General features: G+C 35.0%; 1 pseudogene; it reads left to right on the top strand.

The window, feature by feature from the left end:
- Nucleotides 1–11,707: 11,707 nt before the first annotated feature.
- Nucleotides 11,708–17,265, top strand: LOC148585838 (uncharacterized; annotated as a pseudogene).
- Nucleotides 17,266–17,842: the final 577 nt, after the last annotated feature.

Genomic DNA, 17,842 nt, shown 5'->3' with positions numbered 1-17,842 from the left:
GTTTGGGGGTATGGGCACACATGTTGTTTACACATACTTTGTCCCAATTTCATGTTATTTGTTTTGTTGTTTGTTTATATATAAAAATAAAAAAATAAAAAAATAAAAAATTTATGAATGATCATGTTTATCCTAAAAGTTTGGTTAATCTGAATGAATTGTGGCTTGAATTCATCAGTGAGCTTAAAATTTTGAACACATGATCCGATGAGAGAATTTGTTAGTTTGGTTACTTGTTTAGGACAGTTGAGAATTCCCATGTTTGATCTGATCTACACAAGCACATTAGCACATGATTTGTGAGGTATGACATGAAGTCTATGTGTGTGTTTCTGTATCTTGGGTGAATTGGATGATTTATTAAATGGATGTTTTGGCATAAATATCTGTGATGAAAAAAATAATAATAATAATAATAAAAGAAATATATATATATATATATAAATGATCATTGATAAGCTTTTCACTGAGTAGATGAACCTCTTGCCTCAAAGCATTGAATTTTCACGTCAAAAGGTGAAAAATTTGGAATTGATCAATGTTATGGTTAGTTTTGTTTCGTAACATTTTTGACTCGAGTTAGTAAGTCCTTAGGGGTGTCTCTACGCCTAATGCCCTAAAACCATCTGCTTTGGGAGTCATTGACTTAACACTCGTTATATGGGTCAATTAGAAAGCATAAGGGAACTAAACATTGCACAACCTGACCACAAAAAAATAAAAAAAATAGTATGCCATTGTTGTTCATCCTAATAAGGATTTAAGTAAATCTTGAGATATGGAGACATTACACATTGGAAAGATTTGGAGGCCTCATAATTCTGTGCTAGTTCACCTTACACTGTTTTCAAACTTGTGATGTTTTAGCATGTCCTTTGTAAGTAATTGAACTTTGAAATTCTAATTCATTGTGAAGATGGAGTTCATCTTTTTAAGCTTACTAATGAATGAAAATCATGGCTTTGAATGATACTTTAATTTTTGGATAACATGAATTCCTAGGGGTTTAAAAGGCTTGTTGCATATGCTAAATGCAATCGTACATCCCACAAAAGATGGATTTATCTTTTTGTTTCCTATTTTTCATTTTGTTTTTAGTTTTGTATTGCTAAGGGACTAGCAATATGTAAGTTTGGGGGTGTGTTAAGTGTCAAAATATTCATATTTTAGCCCTTAAACTTATGTGTGTTAATTTCTTAATATTGTTAATTTGTATTATTTTAGTTCCTTTTTATGTTGTCCATGCTTTTGTAGGCTTTTGGAAGAAAATGAAGTAAATATGGAAGATTTGGGCTCAAAAATAGAAATTGGGACAAGATTGGAGCCCCTGCCAATGCGATAGATTGCAGGGAACTTGCGATCGAGCGCATGACTAGAGAAAACAAGCATGAAGTGGCTACGCGCAATCGAGCGCCATGCAGAAGAGTATCAATCGTAGACGTGCGATCGAGCGTACGCGGGTTGCGATCGATCGCATCCGCACGCAAGTGCCACATCAGCTGCGGCCAAGACCCCCATGCCTTCCATATTAGGGTTTTCCAACTCCAACTTGTAATAGGATTAAAACCCTATGATTTCCTAGGTTTCTTGTGTAACAATGACTTCTAAAGCCTATAAATAGACCTCTTAGCCTCTAGGAATAAGTGTGGAGAAAAGAGGCACAAGCTCTGGAAATGAACTGAAGGCTGAATCAAGAGGAGCTTGGGTTTTTCTTCTCTTCCGCCTTTTATTTTTATTATGTAGTTTATATTTTCTTTAACTCTAGATTGAAGCCCTAGTTATGTTTAATTAATATTTCAATATTGGCGCCTTTGTGATGATCTTGTTATGCTATTTAACTTGATTAATACTTGCTTTCATGAATTCCTCATATGTCTGTCTGGCCAACATATGCATGTGGTATGGACTAGTTAGTTAAATCAATTTGGATGACCGAGTCTTGGGTTTAACATAAGTAACAAAAGAAATCCACATCGCGATTCTTGGGTTAATCAACATGGGGAACCAGGAGTAGACACTCATGCCCTAGGCCTCATGTGTTTGTCGATTTTCACAGTTTTATACTTTCTTAAAGAACAACTTAGTAAACACCCATGCTAAATCCTTTAAGAAAGAAAAGAATTAGAGTAGACACCCATGCTTAATTCGTTGCTTAGGAAAATCAATAGCTTAAGGAGTAGACACCCATGCCCTTAGGTTGACAAACATTAGATATGCAAAACATGATCAAAGCATTGGCATATTGTTATATTAGCTGAATATAATTAGTGATGGATATCAAAACCCTAATCCTTTTTAGTTTTTGTTTATCTTTTATTTTATTAAATTCAATCGTAACAATTGAATTTTATCTTTTAATTAAATTGGAATTTACTTCTAAACATAATTTACCAATCCTCGTGGGAATGATCTCGTATTTGCCTGCATTATACTATTGTTTTGATCTTGTGCACTTGCGAGTTAAAACGTACTAAATATTATCTATTAATTTAGGTAGTACTTGGCACAACACCATGCTAAATCCTTTAAGAAAGAAAAGAATTAGAGTAGACACCCATGCCTAATTCGTTGCTTAGGGAAAACAATAGCTTAAGGAGTAAACACCCATACCCTTAGGTTGACAAACATTAAATATTCATAATATGATTGGATCATTGGCATATTGTTATATTATCTAAGTATGATTTGTGGTGGATATTAATGTCTTACCTTTTATTATTATCAACTCAAAATCAATCTTTGTTTTGTTTTACTTACAGAATTTATTTTAAGAAAAATTTAGCAATCCTTGTGGGAATGATCTCGTACTTGTACTCTATACTATTATATTGATCTTGTGCACTTGGGAGTTAAACGTACAATTATTTGCCTATTAATTTAGGTAGATATTTGCACAACGTTCTACGTTGCAGATATCATTGCGGATATGTGTGAGGGGCAGTTTGTGGACAAGCATAACAATGCTGGCAGCAAGGCCAAGATGCCCCCACAACTCTTGCTTGTGGACTCTATTATGCATCGCAATGCATTCCCCTTGGGACACAAAACTCAAAGGTGAGATCTATTCCTCCAAACACTTTATGCCTTTCATAAAGGTTTTTGGTGTTCCATTCCTGCGATCATCTAGAGCCAGATTTACAAGTTCTTGAGTGAGGTGCATTTAGGGGGAGCTGAGAATACCAACTCATGGGGGTTGCCCTTTCCATTTTTACTCACCCACATACTTCGGAAAAAGGGCATAAAGGGCACCTCAGAAGATGGACCAGTCACCAAGACCCTACGGTTTGGCATAAGACAATGGAATCAAAGTTGTTCACACATGCCAAGGGTACCTCAAGCACCAACAGCCGAGGTGGAAGAGTTTGAGGAAGAGCCTATGGAAGTAGATGAACCTGCAACTGAGCAGGAAGCGAAAGAGGGGGATGAGACTGTCACTATGGGCATTGCACATTATCATTCCATCAGTGAAGAGATGGCAGCACTCCGGTCTAAGCTGGTGGATCAAAGACGAGAGGCCCGGGAGGAGAAGGTCCGAGTAGATCAGAGATTACCAAAACAAGAAGAGCTGCTACAGACACAAGGAGAACTGCTGCGATCCATTCTAGACCATTTGCCACCACCTTCAGGGGCATCTTCTTTGGGACAGCAGTGAGAGGAGGACACCACTCTAGCTGAAGACGTTAAACTTAGCGCTCATGAGAGGTACTGATAAGCGTCGAATGTTGCACATTCAAGCCCCTTAATTTGCATATGTTAATTCCTTAGCATTGTTATTTGTTTGATTTTGTTTTGTTTTTGTGTTTTCAGGTTATAAATCAAGATGCAATTAATTCCATTGATTTTGGGCTTAAAAGCACACTCTGAGAAGACCTAGAAGATATGGTTAAACTTAACCAATCATGGTTAAGTTTAAATCAAATAAAGAAAATGATTAATTCGGAATTTCTCAAATTGGAGTCAAAATCTGATTGGATTCAAATTTGGATTTTGCATATGTCTCGGTATTTTAGCCATAACTTTCAGTTCAAATATCCAATTGAGATGATTCAAGCTGCACTGGAAAGCTGACTCAAATTACTACAAATCATTTTGAAATAGTATTTTCCTAATTCGGAGCGCCACAATGCCAAAATCGCCCTGTAAGATAGGAATGCAATTCTGGGCGAATCCTATTCCGATTTGGACTTAGGTTTTCTTTATCCTAATTGGACTTGGACTTAAATCTCCGAAATTTCTAGGTTTCCTATGGCTTCTAGGACTGGCTTGCTCCCTATAAATAGACCCTTAACCTTCAAGAGAAGGTGTGCTTAGTTTTAGATACAAAAATCTTCTTGGAGGCTTGACAAGTTGAAGAGGAGATAATCCATGGCAGGAGGCCATCCTAGCACCCCGATGAGCGGCTAATTCTATAATAGGGTGTTGATGTAGCCCTATCCAAGCACAATGGTTTGATTGTATTTACTTTCTAGATTTTCAATTTATGCATGTTGATTGTATAACTCTGAGGATTGCTACAATTGATTTATGTTCTTAATTATTAAATGCAATTGTTCTTAAATTCCAATATCAATATTTGTGAAATTCTTCTCTTGTCTTTGAAAGTATTTTACTTTTATTGAAATCAAATCATTCTTGTTTTCTGTGATTATGAGGATGATGGTTATACAATGGGTTTAATTGACATATGATCAATAGGATTTGATAGGCCATGCCTAGGGAAGACGGATTGTACTACACCCTAGTTTAGTGTAATTTAGGTAGACAATCCGTGCCAACCGAAGATGGGTTACACTTATTCATTGATTGTATGTATCATTTTAAAGAATTTGATAATTTATACCTAGGGAAGACGGGTCGTACCGCATCTTAGTGGTTAGGAGGACGATCCGTGCCAACCGAAGATAGATTATGCTTATTCTTTAATAAGGTAGTTTCTTGTTTATTTATAACATGTATAGAATGAATTTCTGGGAATAATTATAATTAGCCATTGTTGTGCGGATAGAGGTGAAGTCAATACCCTACACTCTCTCTCTTATTTTAAATCTCTTTTATTTTCATGCACTTTAGTTTTAAAGAAAATCAAAACAAATCTCTTTTCAATTAAGTTAATTTTAATCTTTTAAATTTTGATAATAAAACCCTTGCAGTCCTTGAGGTTCGACACCCTCTCTATAGCCGTATCCTACAAAGATTCGTCCTATTGTGAGTGGTTATTTTTATAATTGATATTTTTGGTCACAAAAATACCACATCTCCCACAGTTTATCCTGTTATTTTTCTATTTTTTTCAATTTATTTTTATGTTTATCTTTTGTTTCTTTTTTTATTTGTTTGAGTGTTTTCTTTTTCAGGAACGAGTGTGCTTACATTCAAGTTTGGGAGTGTGCTACAAGCCATGTTATTCTAAACAGTTTCGTCCATTCCCAGCTAAGAACTTTCCATGTTTTACACACATTGGAGACAATGTGTAATTTAATTTTGGGGGTATGGGAGACACATTTACACACACTTGGTCCTGATTTTTGAAAAAAAAAAATGCATGTTCATGTTTGTCTTAAAATTTTGGTTGATCTAAAAGAATTATGATTTGATTTCATTGGTGAGCTTACAATTTTGAACACATGATCTAATGATAGAGTTTTTCAGTTTGGTTACTTGCTTTAGGCAGTTGAGAATTTACATGTTTAATCTGATCTTGTACAAGCACATTAGCACGTAATTTGTGGGGTATGACATAAAAGTCTAATGTGTATATATATATTAAAAAAATGATCTTTAATAATCTTTTCACTAAGTAACTTGACATCTTGCCTCATTAAGCATTGAGTGTTCGCGTTAAAAGGTAAAGAATTTTGATGTGGTTAATGTCATGATTAGTTTGGTTTCATAGCCTTTTTTACTCAAGCTACTAAGTCCTTAGGGGTGTCTATACACCTAATGCCTTAAAACTATCTAGTTTTGGAGTCATTGGCCTAACACTCGCTACATGGGTCAATTAGAAAGCTGCAGGGAACCGAACATTGCACAACTTGATTTAGAAAAAAAAATATTAAATAAATAAATAAATAGAAAAGAAAAATATGCCATTGCTGTTCATTATGATGGGAATTTCAGTGAACTTTGTGATATTGAGACATTGCACCTTGGAATTACTTGGAAGCTTCATATTTTTGTGGTAGTTCACTTTAAACTGTTTCAAATTTGTGATGCCCTAACCTGCCTTTTGTAAGTAATTAGACTTTAAAATTTCAATTCATTGTGAAGATGGAGTTTGTCTTTTTAAACTTGCCAATTAATGAAAGTCATGGTTTGGGGTGACACTTAAATTTTGGATAACATGACTTGTGCATAATGTTTGTGGGTAACATTCCTAGAAAACCCTCACGAGACTTCACTCATCATCTAGGGAATGCCAAGAGGTTTAAAAGGTTTGTTGCGTACTCTAAATGCAATCGTACATCCCACGAAAGATGGATTTATCTTTTTGTTTTCTGTTTTTCATTTTGTTTTTAGTTTCGTATTGCTAAGGGACTAGCAATATGTAACTTTGGGGGTGTGATAAGTGCTAAAATATATGTGTTTTAGCCCCTCAACTTACATTTGTTAATTCTTTAGTTTTGTTAGTTTGTGCTATTTTATTTCTTTTAGGAGTTTTTTGTATTTTTGTACGTTTTTGGAACAAAAGAAAGCATTTCTAGAAGTATGGGGCTTAAAGAGCAAATTTGGAAAAAGCTAAAGATTCTGACAGTGCGATCGATCGTAGGTGACCTATGATCAAGCGCACTTCTAGAGAAGTCCAGACGAGCGCAGGCTTGCGCTCGTGCCCACAAAAGGAGACTCGATCGCACTGGTGCGATCAAGTGCACCCGTGCGCTGGAGAACAGTCAGCTGCGGCCAAAATTCCCTTTCCTTCCATATTAGGGTTTTCCAAGTCCTACTTTGATGCAAATGGGATGGCGATACTCATCCCTGGAAGTGCGATCGAGCGCCGCGTGCTTGTGATTGAGCGCACGCGTGCCTCATGCTGGAATGTTGTTCCTGGAGGTGTGACCGATCCTCCCCTGTAAAAGCGATCGATCGCTTGCTCGAGCGCACCAGGTCTCTAGTGGTGTGATCGAGCGCATGCGGGGCATTATGTTAATTTTTTGTGTTTTTTATCTTAAACCGACTTTATGTTATTACTTTATTAAGGTTAGGGTTTTGGGAGACTTTATTTCATTATTTTATTAGGTTTAGGGTTTTGGGGGTATTTATGTCATATTTTATTAGGTTTAAGGTTTTGGGCTATAAATATATGCTCATAGCCTCCATAGAAAGGCAGTTGTTGATTATTATTGATTTTGATTAATGAGAATACTCGGAGTTGAGTCTATTCCTCTTTTCCATTAAACTTTAGAGAGTATTTGTTGTGCAAATTTATTTAACTCGCAAGTGCACGAATCGATTGTAGTTTAATGGATTGCAAGTGCGAGGTCGAATCCAGAGGGAATTGTGTTTTTTGAAAGAGCAATTTATATCTAAACTAATTAAATCCTAACTAGCTCCAAAAAGGTTTTGAATTTTGATTTTTTGAAATTAAAAGACAAACATAAACTAATTAAAATAAACTAAGAGATAAAAGACTAAGGTTTGGGAATTCACACTCATTGAATCATAACAACATACTTCCATGTTTATCAATATTAATTTGAAGTTCTCACAATTAAAATCTTAGATATATTTCACTATGCTTCAACAGTTAATCAAAACCATCTCATGTATCCATTCACTGCACAAATCCCAAGTGGAATCAAATATCAATTAAATCATCAAATGTATTTGTAAATCACAAAAGATATATAATCTTAATTGAAACACCAAATATATCCATAGAACAAATCACAAGGGATATCCAATTATTTAGGCAAATAAAATCAAGCAATCAATTGTGTGAAATTATCTTAAATCATCAAGTGTATCCTTGAATCACAAAAGATATCCAAGAATCACTCTACACATTGAAAAGAAGTAAAACAATTGAAATATTAAACCCAATAAAATCAGATAAATAAAGACTTACATGAAAGTATTGATGTTTTTCATTGGTGAGGCTTCATCCCCAACCTTAGTTGGGAATTTAGCTCCACATAAAAATAAAACCTAAATCTAAAGAAAACCTAAACTAAAAAGTGAAAAATTGTAGAATTTTGCTCTCTGGAATTCTATATTTTCTTGAATGCAAAGAAGTCTATTTATAGGCTTATGGTAGTCCTAGAAGCCCTATTAAACCTAGATAATTCGGAGGTCTGTCTCCCAGTTAAAATAGAAGTTTGAAATCGGAATAGGATTCGTCTAGATTTGTGTCCTTTAATTGCGGGGCGATTTTGGCATAGTAACCGTCTGAATTAGGAAAATCTTATTTCACAATGAATTGTATTATTTTGAGTTAGCTTTCCAATGCCACTTGAATCACTTCAATCAGAAATTTGACCAAAAAGTTATGATCAAAATTCTAAAATATGTGTAGAATCTGAATTTGAATCAAATCCGAAATCTTTTCCAATCTAACATGATCTTTAATCTGATTTAATCTTTTTCTTGGATTTGGTTAAACTTAGCCACCTCATCTAGGTCTTCTCAACTTTCTTCCAAACTTTGACTTTTTCCCTTTAAAGCTGTAGTTTTTCTTTCCTACAAAACACTAAAAACACAAAACTAACACAAAATATTAAATAACGACACAGCTAAAAGATTAACTAATGTAAATAAAGGAGTCCAAATATGGAATATTTGGCACTTATTAGTATCTATTATTTTTAGAAGAATTCTTAGATCATTGATAAACTTAAGATCTAGAATTAGTTATCCGCTTCTTTATTGTTGTTCTTCGCTATAGCCTACAAAGTCACGCTGCATAAGTTGGTATCAGAGCTCAGTTACTTTCCATGAATGGGGAGGAGTGACCGTTGTGCAGACATGAACAAGGTGCACATGCGTACAGAGACAGCACGTAAGGAGCAACCGGCAAGTTGCTTCTGGCACATGAGTAGTGGGCCAAACGATTGTCGACGCCTACCAAGACCGCGATTCGTAGAGGCGGAAGGCAAATCTATCGTTGAACATTAGCAACACACGAGGGATCGATTCAAGGCTATGAGGGATCAAATTGAAGACCTCACTACCCAATTATCCAACTTTTGTGATCAACAAGGGAACGGATCTAGAAACCCATTTGCGGAGCGCCAAATGCATGGACATCAGGACCTTGCGCAAGCTCATGCCAATTGATGGGTGAGTAGGTTCGAACTCAAAATTTTGAAATTCGACGAGGATCTAGAACCAAACGAATTTCTGGATTGGGTGTTCGCTGTTGAAGAGATTTTTGAATTCAACAGGGTGCCGATGAAGAACGAGTCACTTTGGTGGTACACACATTCCAGGGAAGAGTAGGTGCGTGGTGCCAACAATGTTGTGCCAAATACTACCTAAATCAAACGATAGTATAGTGCAGCAAGTAGAAGATCAATCCCACGAGGATTGTTGATTTTATTTAGAATTAATTAAAAATATCAAGTTGTCACTAGATTGATATTATGAAAAAAAAAAAAAAAAAAAAAAAAAAAAAAAAAAAAGATATAAAGATAAAGTAAAGGTAGGACTTTGATATCCACCACTAATTATGCTCAAATAATATAATAATATGCCAAAAGATCTAATCATATTATGAATACTTAATGTTTGTCAACCTAAGGACATGGGTGTATACTCCTTGAGCTATTGATTTTCCTAAGCAACGAGTTAGGCATAGGTGTATACTCTAACTCTTTTCTTTCTCAAAGGATTTAGCATGGATGTATACTAAGTTGTTCTTTAAGAAAGCATAAATATACGGAAATCGACAAACACACGGAACCTAGGGCATGAGTGTATACTTTCGATTTTCCATGTTGATTATTAACCCAAGAATCCGGTGTAGATTTCTTTTGTTACTCTTATTAAACCCAGGACTCGGTCATCCAAATTGATTTAATTAACTAATCCATACCACATCCATATAATAGTCAATCACATACATATGAGGAATTCAAGAAAACAGGAATTAATCAAGTTAAGCAACACAATATGATTATCACAAAGGTGCCAATATTGAAATATTAAATAAACATAATTAGAGCTTCAATCTAGCCCTCCTTAAGAGTTAGTTACACATAATTAAAATAAAACTAAAAGAAAAGGGAAAGAAAGAACCGAAAACCGCTCCTAGAAGTAGCCTCCAATTCCTCTCCCCAAAGTTGTCTCTTTGAAATTGTCTATTAAATTGTGAGGCTTAGAGGTCTATTTATAGGGCTTAGGAGAGTCCTAGAAGCCCTAGTAATCCTAGGAAATTCGGAGATTTAAGTTCTAGTCCAACTAGGATAAAGAATACCTAAGTCCAAATCGGAATAGGATTCGTCCAGAATTGCATTCCTATCTTGCGGGGTGATTTTGGCATTGCAGCACTCCGAATTAGGAGAATTATATTTCACAATGACTTGTATTATTTTGAGTTATCTTTCCAATGCTGCTTGAATCACCTCAATCGGATACTTGAGCTAAAAGTCATGGTTAAAATACCGAGACGTGTGCAGAATCCAATTTTGAATCCAATCCGATTTTGACTCCAATTTGAGAAATTTCGATTTAATCATTTCCTTTATTTGATTAAACTTAACCATAATTGGTTAAGCTTAATCATATCTTCTAGGTCTTCCCAATTTGCCCTTTAAGCTTGGAACTTTTTCGGCAACGCTTTCTTTTCTTCCAAAAACCTATAAAACAAAGAAAATACAAAAGGGGAGTAAAATAGCACAAAATAACAATACTAATGAATTGACACATATAAGTTTAAGAGATAACATATGAATATTTTAGCACTTAACAAATTGAAGAAAACTAAGAAGCAGAAAGGCAAATTGAAGATCAATAGTTTGGAGAAACTATTGAAATATATGCGGGTCACTTTCTTGCCCCATAGTTATACCATGGGCCAAAAGACACAAAATTGGAGACAATGGTCTATGGCTGTGACAAAGAAAATAGAAAATTCCTACAAAAAAGAGGTATTTAGGGAAACATGGAGTGAGGCAAAGATTCCATGACAGGCCAATTGGACCCCTACTTGCCAACCACAAATCCATAACCCGAATCCATATTCTGTTGAGGAGGAAAAAGAATATGTGGTTAAAGAGTTTCAAGAATCCGAATTCATTGATGACAAGTTCAGACATGAAGATGTTACAGTTCCTTCGCAAGGATTCGTGGATTAGGATTCCCCGGCAACCTATGATGACGATGTCAATGAGGAGGAGCCAATTGAAGGACCTTTGGCATCCGACCTAGAGAACGAGTACAAAGAGGATGGGTTTTCTCTCATGTTTGGCAGCCTCTACCCCGAAGATGATCAATTGGAAGAGGAAGAGTGCACGAGTGATATCGCCAATTATGAAGAGGTTGATTATGTTGATTTCCTTGGTGTTGAAAGTATTTTAAATTCTCCTATCAACAATTGTGGTGAGTTCTATGCAGATGAAAAAATTATATCTTCACAAGGGAAACAACGGTTGACCTGTCCTTGAGTATTTTCATGGCACGTGAAAGGGAGAAGGAATGAGAGAAGAACAGCAAGTCTGAAGTATTGCCAAGTGGTGTGTGGGGCTTTCATGTAAACCATCAAGGTATTTCGATGATGAGAAGCGTCACGCTTATTTTAGGGCGTTGCCTTGTCTTGATCTTGAGGAACAGGGAGTGGAATGAGTTGACTAGGCATCCGAAGGACCATGGAAAGAACCGGCAGAATTCAAGGACGAATTCTCTCCAACCAAGGGAGAATGATGCAGATGGGATGGCGATACTCGTCCCTGGTAGTGCGATTGAGCTCCGCGTGCCTACCTGTGATCGAGCGCACGCTTGCTTGATGCTGTAATGCTGTTCCTAGAAGTGCGACCGATCCACCCCTGTGAGAGCGATCGATTGCTTGCTCGAGCGCACCAGGTCTCTGGTGGTGCGATCGAGCGCACGCAGAGCATTATGTTAATTTTTTGCGTTTTTTTATTATCTTAAACCGACTTTGTGTTATTATTTTATTAGGTTTAGGGTTTTGGGGGTATTGATATCATATTTTATTAGGTTTTGGGTTTTGGGCTATAAATATATGCTTATAGCCTCCATAGAAAGGCAGTTGTTGATTATTATTGATTTTAATTAATGAGAATACTCAAAGTTGAGTTTATTCCTCTTTTCCTTTAAACTTTAGAGTATCTATTATTTTTAGAAGAATTCTTAGATCATTGATAGACTCAAGATCTAGAATTAGTTATCCATTACTTTTTTATTATTCTTCACTGTAGCCTACTAAGTCACGCTGCATCACACTTGTAATAGGACTAAACCCTACAAATTTTCTAGGTTTACTAAGGGTTCTAGGATTTCTCTAGGCCTATAAATAGACCCTTAAGCCTCTAGAATAAACGGACAATTTCAAGGAGAAGAATTGGAGGCTCTTCAAGCTCAAGTTTCGGGTTTATTATTTTCCTTTTTATTTTATTTTATGAAGATGTTTAACATCAAACTTATGTATAACTAAACTCCTTAGTAGGGCTAGATTGAAAGCCTATTTTGGATAGGGTTTGAGTGGTCTAAAAGTGCTTTTAACACTCAAAAAGTTTGTTTGAATAAAAAAGTACTCGTTTGGTAAAAAATTAAAAGCGCTTTTAAGAGTACAAAAGGCCTAAAAATGGCCAAAACCCACTTTTGGTAAAAGCTTAAAATGACGCTTTCACTCAAAACCTCTTTTTGAATTAAAATCTCTATTTCTCAAATGCAATCCCAAGCAGGCTCTGAAGCCCTAATTATGTTTATTTAATATTTCAATATTAACGCCTTTGTGATAATCATATTGCGATGCTTAACTTGATTAATTCATGTTTTATTGAATTCCTTATATGTGTGTGACTAGCCATTATATGCATATAGTATGGATTAGTTATTTAAGTCAATTTGGATAATCGAGTCATGGGCTTAATAAAGTAACAAAAGAATTCCTCACGGGTTCTTGGGTTAATCAACATGAAAAACCGGGAGTATACACCCATGCCCTAGGTTCCGTGTGTTTGTTGATTTCTACAGATTTATGCTTTCTTAAAGAACAACTTAGTATACATCCATGTTAAATCCTTTAAGAAAGAAAAGAGTTAAAGTATACACCCATGCCTAATTCATTGCTTAGGAAAATCTATAGTTTAATGAGTATACATCCATGCCCTTAGGTTAGCAAACATTAAGTATTCATAATATGATTAAAACATTGGCATATTGTTATATTATTTGAACATGATTAGTGTTGATATCAAAGCCCTACCTTTATCTTTATTAACTCAAAAATCAATCTTTGTTTTGTCTTAATTATGGAATTTATTTTAAGCATAATTTACGGCAATCCCCGTGGGAATGATCTTGTACTTGCACCCTATACTACTATTTTGATCTTGTGCACTTGTGAGTTAAACGTACATTTATTTGCTTATTAATTTAGGTGGATATTTGCACAACATTGGGTCCGAAAATTAGGGTTCATGCATGAGATTTTTGGGATTTTGCTATATTGTTGAATTCTCTAGTTTCTCTTTGAGTTTTTGTTTTACCCATTGAATTTCAAGTTTGAAATCAATAAAGAAGAATAAGAAGAAGAAGAAGAAGGAGGAGGAGGAGGAGGAGGAGGATTCCGGGCGTAGGTAAAATCATTACCCTTTTCTTGTAAATTTTGTTATACTTATGGGATTAGAAGCTAGAAATTGTGAGGATTTGTGAGACTTTGGTTTGGGTTCGAAAATTAGGATTCATGCATGAGATTTTGGGGATTTTGCTATATTATTGAAATCTCTAGTTTCTCTTTGAGTTTTTGTTCTACCCATTGAATTTCAAGTTTGAAATCATATTGATTTGGGGAATTTTTGATGATTAGGTCCAGAAGAAGTATAAGGAGGAGGAGGAGGATTTCGGGTGTAGGTAAAATCCATACCCTTTTCTTGTAAATTTCGTTATACTTGTGGGATTAGAAGATAGAAATTGTGAGGATTTGTTAGACTTTGGGTTCGGTCCGAAAATTAGTGCTCATGCATGAGATTTTGGGGATTTTGCTATATTGTTGAAATCTCTAGTTTCTCTTTGAGTTTTTGTTTTACCCCTTGAATTTCAAGTTTGAAATCAATGAAGAAGAAGAAGAAGAAGGAGGAGGAGGAGGAGGTGGATTCCGGGCGTAGGTAAAATCCTTACCATTTTCTTGTAAATTTTGTTATACTTACGGGATTAGAAGCTAGAAATTGTGAGGATTTGTGAGACTTTGGGTTGGGTCCAAAAATTAGGGTTCATTCATGAGATTTTGGGGATTTTGCTATATTGTTGAAATCTATAGTTTCTCTTTGAGAATTTGTTCTACCCATTGAATTTCAAGTTTGAAATCATATTGATTTGGGGAATTTTTCATTATCTTAACCTATCATTTTGTGCAAATTGAATGAAGCATATATCCCAAGTTCGTGTTGTCATTTTTTGCAGTATGGATTAGCACTTAGCAGGGTACACATTAAGAAGTAGCCCAGTGGGGAATTAGCAGCTGCTCATGCACTGAAACCAAATTACTCAATAAGTGTGACCTTTGTTTTTTCTAACAATATTGTTTTCAATACTTAGGTAAGAAAAATTTGTCTCTTATTTAAACATAATCCAGTGAATTTTGTTATACTTGTGGAATTAGAAGCTAGGAATTGATGCCTATGCGGTTTAGGTTCTAATATGTCATTGTTAACTTACGCATATTTTTTATTTCTTTTCTAAAGACTCCAAAATGATCACGTAAATTTTGTAGACGATGGGAAAGTCAAATACAGTACTTGACTTTTTCAAAAGGAAAAATGCACAAAGTTCAAATATCAATGTTGGTGATACATCATCGCCAACTTCTGATATCCCAATTTAAGAAAATTCTCCTAAAAGACTTCGGAGAGTTGATGGCAATGAATTTGATATTAGTTCATTGGAGTTTGATCCTGAATTGTGTCGTTAGGTATGGGAATATGATGGTAATCAACGAGATGAAATTCAAAGAGCTTACATTAAAGTTGGTCCAAACCAACATCTCAGGAAAGACTACCCGAATTCTGGAAAACAAAATCATCTTCATAGCTTTCAACCTTTGTGGTTCAATCTAATTCCTTCATGGCTTGAATATTCGTGTGAGAAAGATGCAACCTTTTGTCTACCTTGCTACATCTTTAATAAGCCCTCTGGGCATTTTGCGCAATATGTATTCACTATAGATGGATTCAGGAATTAGAAGAAAGTTAGAAATGGAAAACAATGTCCTTTTCTCTATCATATAAGGAAAGATCCTAATTCATTTCACAGAATTGCTGGGAGGTCATATGAAGATTTGAAGAACCAATCTCAGCATATACAGAATGTGTTAGAAAAGCACACTTCTAAACAAATTATAAACAATCGACTACAATTGAAAGCCAAAATTTATTTTGTTCGAGTGCTTGCATTTCAAGGTGTTGCTTTTAGAGGTCGGGATGGTAGTGTGAATTCAACAAATCGTGGAAATTTTCTTGATATATTGGGTTTGAAGATTTCATATAATGAACAGATTGCTGAAGTGATCACTAAAGCTCCCAAAAATGCCTCTTACACATGTCCAACGGTACAAAAAGAAATTTTACATGTTTTTTCAACCAAAGTGAAAAAGGCAATTCGTGATGAAATTGGTGATACAAAGTTTTGCCTAATTGTTGATGAGTCAATGAAGGAGCAAATGACTATAGTTTTAAGATTTGTTGACAATAGTGGCTTCGTGTGAGAATGCTTTTTTGGATTTGTTCATGTCTATTATACTGCATAATTAACCTTACAAAAAGGTATATATTATGTATTGTCTAAACATCACCTAGACATTCAAAATACTTGAGGGCAGGGATACAACGATGCAAGTAATATGTGAGAGGGGTGGAATGGGTTGCAAGCTTTGGTTTCAAATGATTGTTCATATGCCTACTACATTCATTGTTTCGCACATCATTTGCAATTGGCATTAGTGGCAGCATCAAAAGAAGTCATTTCAGTTTATCAATTTTTTACCAATTTGAATTTGGTTGTCAATTTTGTTTGTGCCTCATGCAATCGGTATGAAGAATTGTAGGTTGCCGAAGCTACTGAAAATGCTTACATGATTGCAATTGATGACATTGAGAGTGGAAGTGGACTTAATCAAATTAGTATGCTACAACGAGCTGGAGATACGCGTTGGAGTTCTCACTTGAAATCAATTTCTAACTTGATAAAAATTTATAGTCGAGCTTATGAAGTTATTGTTAAAATCATTGATGTGGGAACTACTTCTTCCCAACGAGCAAAAGCTAATTCAGTTCATCAAGTAATTACTTCATTTGAATTGTATTCATCTTACATCTCGTTAAAGAAACTATGCAAATCACCGATCATCTATGTCAAGCATTGCAATTCAAATCTCAAGACATTTTAAATGCCATGCATCTTGTTTCATCCACTAAAAGGTGTATCCAACAATATAGAGATGATAAATAGGAAGTTTTACTTACCAATGTGAAGTCATTTTGCAATAAACGCAACATAGATGTTCCATTTATGAATGCCCGTAATGTTGAGAGATGAGGTCGAGCTTTCCATCAACAAGTTGACTTTACAATTGAGCATCATTATCGTGTGGATATTTTTTGTGCTGCAATAGATTCTCAATTGCAAGAATTAAATCGCCGGTTTAGTGAGAATGCGGTGGAATTGCTTATTCTTGGCTCGGCTCTTGATCCTTGAGGTGCACATGAGTCTTTTAGAATTTATGATATTTATCCATTGGTAAATAAGATTTATCAGCAAGACTTTACCGATCTTGAAAAAGAACAGTTGGAAATAGAACTTCACCATTATGAGCATAATGTAGTTCAATATTCAAGTTTCCAAGGATTGTTAAATATTTCCGAATTATGCCAATCGTTGGTTAGAACCAGAAAATCAACTATCTACCAACTTATTTTTCGAGTTGTTGTGCTTCTACTTACTCTTCCTGTTTCTATCGCAACTACAAAACGAGCGTTTTCAGCCATGAATATCATCAAAACTAGGATTCGCAACAAAATTAAAGACGAGTTTCTGATGGATTCTCTGATGTTGTACATCGAAAAAGAAATTGTTGCGACACTGTTAAAACTGAATTGAAGCTAATTATGTTTTTATATATTATTTTATTATATTTTGAATTTATATCTCGGTCCCTCCCCATCAAACTTTCTGGATCCGTCCTTGTCACCAGTGATTACTACTACAAGATAGCCATGTATTCAGGGTTTTCACAAATGAGTTTTGATAAATGTATGGCTAAATGATATAATAAGTGATAGACAATTTGATACATAGTAATAAAACATAATACTATTCTTTGCATTTTTGTACTCATAATTAACTGCACATTTCATAATATGAAGCGGTAAAACAGTTCATAACATGATAAGTAAAACATCAATTAAAATCAACATAATTTAAGCACATGGCATTGCATAACATAACATAACATATCATCATAACAATAAGTAAATTTATATTCCTAATTATCTTCAAGAGTTTTCTAAGTGTTACCCCACTTAACCGCAAGGTTACTAATCATTTATCCCTTTCATAGTTTTAAGGTGTTAAGCGTGTAACTCATGTCTGCAATTCATTTTGCAGAGGTTCTAAGAAATTAGAAAATCAAGAAAAGAAGACATGGACCATGAAGTATGAAGTCGGAATGAAGATT

This window comes from Corylus avellana, chromosome 5, assembly GCF_965113065.1.
Source record: "Corylus avellana chromosome 5, dhCorAvel1.hap1.2, whole genome shotgun sequence".
In the NCBI taxonomy this organism is placed as follows: Eukaryota; Viridiplantae; Streptophyta; class Magnoliopsida; order Fagales; family Betulaceae; genus Corylus; species Corylus avellana.
Note: the sequence above shows the minus strand (reverse complement) of the source record. Positions and strands in the feature narration are given on the sequence as shown.